Source organism: Oryzias latipes, chromosome 7 (genome assembly GCF_053564925.1).
Source record: "Oryzias latipes strain Hd-rR chromosome 7, Olatipes_Hd-rR_3.1".
Taxonomy (NCBI): domain Eukaryota; kingdom Metazoa; phylum Chordata; class Actinopteri; order Beloniformes; family Adrianichthyidae; genus Oryzias; species Oryzias latipes.
In genome coordinates, this window is record NC_136243.1 from 7,851,998 (window position 1) to 7,857,160 (window position 5,163).

Consider the following 5,163-nt stretch of genomic DNA (forward strand, 5'->3'; position numbering starts at 1 on the left):
TCCCGATACCCAAAAAGTCCTCATCCACAGCCTTCCTCACGGACTTCCGCCCAGTTGCACTCACTGCTGTCATCACAAAGTGTCTGGAGCGGCTGCTCCTGGGACACATCAAAGACTCCCTCCCTCCAATCTTCGTCCCCCACCAGTTTGCTTACAAAGCAAACAGATCAACGGATGATGCCATTTCCATCACCCTCCACACTGCGCTGAGCCACCTGGAACACAGAGACACCTACGCCAGGATGCTCTTTGTGGACTATAGCTCAGCCTTTAACACAATCATTCCTGACATTCTGGTCAACAAACTGTCTGAACTAGGACTCCACCCACTCACCTGCTCGTGGATCAAGGACTTCCTGACAAACAGACCACAGACAGTCAAACTTGACCCCCACCTCTCCTCCACCCGGACGCTGAGCACAGGCTCCACACAGGGATGTATGCTGAGTCCTCTGCTGTATACACTGTACACAGCAGACTGCAGACCAGCCCACACCAGCAACACCGTGGTGAAGTTTGCAGACGACACTACTGTGGTGGGGCTGATCTCTGGGGACGACGAGACGGCCTACAGAGACGAAGTCCTGAAACTCTCAAGGTGGTGTCAGGCTAATAACCTCATCCTGAACACCACCAAGACCAAGGAGATCATCCTGGACTTCAGAAAAAACAGAACAGATCCACCCCCACTCTACATCGATGGAAACTGTGTGGAGAGGGTCCACAGCTTCACCCTCCTGGGCACCACCATCTCTGCTGACCTCACAGGGTCTAACAACACCATGACTGTCATCAGGAAGGCCCAGCAACGCCTGCACTTCCTGAGAAAACTTAGGAGGAACGACGTCAGCCAGGAGCTGCTGGTAGCGTTCTACCGCTCAACCATTGAGAGCATTCTGTCCTATGGCATCACAGTGTGGTTTTCCCACTGCACTGAAGCAGAACGGCAGAGTCTCCAGAGAGTGGTAAAGACAGCGCAGAGGATCATCGGCTGCCCCCTCCCCTCACTGAAGGACATTTACCAGTCTCGCTGCCTCAGCAGAGTGACTAGCATCACCACTAACTCCACCCATTCTGCTTTCCCTCTGTTTGAACTGCTGCCCTCTGGAAGGAGGTACAGGTCCATCAGAACCAGGACAAACAGACTAAGAAACAGCTTTTTTCCACAGGCAATTATCATACGGAATGCACATACGTCCACCAACCACACCTCACTCTAATTTTACTACAATGCGTGCAATATCCTGACTGTCTAACCGGGTCACTGTGCAATAACTTGATATTTATTAAGCTGTGCTCACAGCAACTCATGTAATTCCATTCTATTTTATTCACAAATATTTAATATTTAACAGTTTCTGTCCATATTGTTCATTTTTTGTTAAGAGTTGTAAATACAGTATTTCTTTTTCTATTCTATTTTTATTTTTATTTTATGTAACTCCTTCACTCCAAGGCTGCTGCAATTTCATTGTATCCCCATGTACAATGACAATAAACGATTCTGATTCTGATTATATCACTTAGACACAGATGGAGAACCATATCAACTGGATTGGTAACAGCAACAACCACCGACCAAGCCGGCAAGCCCTGGCAGAAAAGATCCCCACAAGAAACACTGCAGGCTGTTCCATAAAAAATATAGTTTTACCATTGCCTTGCAGATCACAGTTGAAGTGGTTTAGTTTTCCTAAAAAAATTCAGAATGATTGAAGTTACAGGTGAACTTTTAGACAACATTTGATCCAAAAAGGTCCGAAAACGTCTTTTTAGGCAAAACTGCAAACACCTATTTTTTTGCATAACTTATCTTTCAAATATCAGCACAAAAAAATTAAAAACGGTAGGGATCTGTGTTTGCTGCCTTCCATATTTTTTTCAGACTTAAAAGTGTAACAGATGATTTATAAAAAATCCTTTTTCATCCAAAAACCTGTGTTAAATCTGTCTAGACTTAGTATTAAAAACTCTCCAAGATGAATGTGCCTGACTCCACCTGCAGGTGGATCACAGACTTCCTGACGGACAGACAGCAGTATGTGAGGCTGGGGAAGCTCGTCTCAGATACTCGGACCACAAGCACCGGATCCCCCCAGGGCTGTGTCCTTTCACCCCTGTTACTCTCCCTGTACAAAAACAGCTGCACAGCTGGTCACCTGTCTGTCAAACTCCTGAAGTTTGCTGACGACACCACACTCATCGGCCTCATCTCTGACGGAGATGAGTCGGCCTACAGGAGTGAAATAGCCAGGCTGGTGTCATAGTGCAGCGCTAACAACCTGGAGCTTAATGCTCTGAAGACAGTGGAGATGACAGTGGACTTCAGGAAGGCCCCAGCCCCCCTCCCCCCTGTCATCCTCTGTGACTCCCCGGTGACCTCTGTGGAGTCCTTCTGCTTCCTGGGAACCATCATCAGCCAGGACCTCAAGTGGGAGCAGAACATCAGCTCCATCACTAAGAAGGTCCAGCAGAGGATGTACTTCCTGAGGCAGCTGAAGAAGTTTCACCTCCCTGAAAAGATGCTGGTAGACTTTTACACCGCCATCATCGAATCCACCCTCACGTCCTCCATCACAGTCTGGTTCGCTGCGGCCACGGCCAGAGACAAGGCCAAGCTGCAACGCGTCATCCACTCAGCAGAGAAGGTGATCGGCTGCCACCTCCCGTCTCTCCAGGAGCTGCACATCTCCAGGACCTGGAGGCGGGCAGCCAGGATTGTAGCCAACCCCTCTCATCCAGGACATAATCTCTTTCGGCCCCTCCCTTCTGGCAAGAGGCTCCGGTCCATCAGGACCAGGACCTCGCGCCACAAGAACAGCTTCTTCCCCACTAGAGTCAGCCTGCTGAACAGAACCCCAACTCCCCCAGGTGACCCCCCCCTCCCCCCCCCGCCCACCAAAGGACTGTCGGTGCCACTTACAGGCCCCACCATCCCAGCCCATCTGTGCTCCCACTTTAATTCACCTTACTCTACTGTATATAGTGTGTTGTTGTTGTTAACTTAATTTTTAACTTATTCTTAATTGCACTATACACCAAGTCAAATTCCTCGTTTTGTAAAGTGCGCTCTACTGAACCTGGCAATAAAACTTTTTCTGATTTCTGATTCTATTAATCATTGTTTTTTATTCATTCAAAATGCAATTAAATCAATATTTTATCTTTTTTCTTTTCCTTTTTCTTTTTTTTTATCTCTTATATCCTTTTTTATAATCAATGTTTGAACTTCTTTTCCTTTCTATTGTCATGGTTTCAGTTTGTTGTCTTTTTTTTCGCTTTAGTTCTTGTTCTGTCTTGTTTGGTTCTGTTTCCTGTTTTATTTTGAAAGGTTTCCTGTCTTGTCATGTTTTTGAGTTTTACTTCCTTTGGTCCCCATCTGCCCTAATCGTGTTCACCTGTGTCTTGTCTGCCCTGTCTGTATATAAGTCTTGTCTCTGCCTTCCTCCTGTGCTGGTCCATTAACTTCTGCTCATGTTGATCACGTCTTCTTGTCTGGCGTCCATGTCCCTTGCCATGCCACAGTAAGTTTTTGTTTTTAGTTTTGTCATCCTGCTCTGCAGCGCTTTTTGTTAGTTAAATAAACCCACTTGCCCTGAACCCGTTTGCCTCCCGTCTCTGCGCCTGGGTCCTACCTGCTGTCGAGCCTCCCCCCCACACGACATCTATACATCCAATGAAATTAAACTACAAATCAACAAACACAACTGATAACAAATGTCTCTAAAAAATGATGTGTATATTTGCAGAACCTTAAAAACACCAAACAAATAACAAATGCTTCCCAAATAAAGCACAAAAAATGGAACACAAAATGTAAAACCCAAGTTAGAAATTGCAATTTGAAAAGATACTTTTTTCAGCAGCTTTTCAAAATCAATCACCAATTCTACTCTTCTGTGGATGAAACAAAGAACTCCAGAACAATGAAGCCATTTCTCTAAGTCTCTCTCACCTTCAGTTTTAAACAAGGTCTGTGAAAATCCACCATACATTGGTCACATGAACTCAGAGACCTGCTAAAAGTGCACAATTGTAAAAGCTCTTTTATATAGACAACTGTTTGTTTGCTTAGAGCTCTAAATATAAAAAAAAAATGCTTTTCTATCACCTAGACACAGATGGAGAACCATATCAACTGGATTAATAACAGGGTGGCATGTTTAGACAACATGAAGCTGTCCATCACATTTTTGACCTAAACATGTAAACACATCCTTGGCTCTGCGGTTAGGAAATGGTATTTGGGAATCTCTTTATACCAGGAGCCAGCCTGGCCATTGGAACATCGCCACAGTGCCCATCCAGACTGGGACAGCAACGGGGTCCACTTCAGAGCCGTGAGCTGCTGTGTTTAACTCCAGCTGTCCCAGCAAGGGAGACAACTGCAGCAACATCCACTGACCAAGCTGACAAGCCCTGGCAGAAAAGATCCCCACAAGAAAAACACTGGCTCAGGCAGGCTGGTCAAAAAAAAATAGTTTTGCCATTGTGTTGCAGCTCGCAGATCAAGTGGTTTAGTTTTCCAGTAATGTCAGTCAAGAATGCAAGTTCAGATTCACAATGTTCATATTCACCATATTCAACAGACATCTCCTCCAATAGCACCTTAAAAATCCTGTGCTGTTTTGCTTTGCAGCTGAGGTTGTTTACGATTTTCAGAATAAGAGTCATTATATGTCCAGAGCCAATCACTTCTGCACATAAGGCCTGCTGGTGAATGACGCAGCAGTAATGCAGACATTTTGGAAAGTCTGGGTCAGCTTTACAGTGAGTGATGAAACCTGTTTGTCTATTGGTCATAGCAGGAGTCCCATCTGCAGTCACTGCTACCAGCTTTTCTAATTGTACCTTTTTCTGCACAAAAACTCCTTCACCGTGTTATACATTTCAACTCCTCTTGTAGTTGTCTGTTAGGGCAGATGTGTCAGGAGTTCTTCTCTTGTGGAAACCAAAAGCTATGCTGTACTGTTGCCGTCCACAGACTCATTACACTGGACGTTAACCACCTGCACTTTGCAAGATCCCGGTCCAGCTAATTGGCCAAGTTATCAGACATAGCTGACACTCATCTAGACATTGTAGTGGAAATTGAATGAGTTCTATTGTTCTCATCCTTAGGGACAGTGATAGCAATTATCATCATTGCTTGAATTTTTTTCA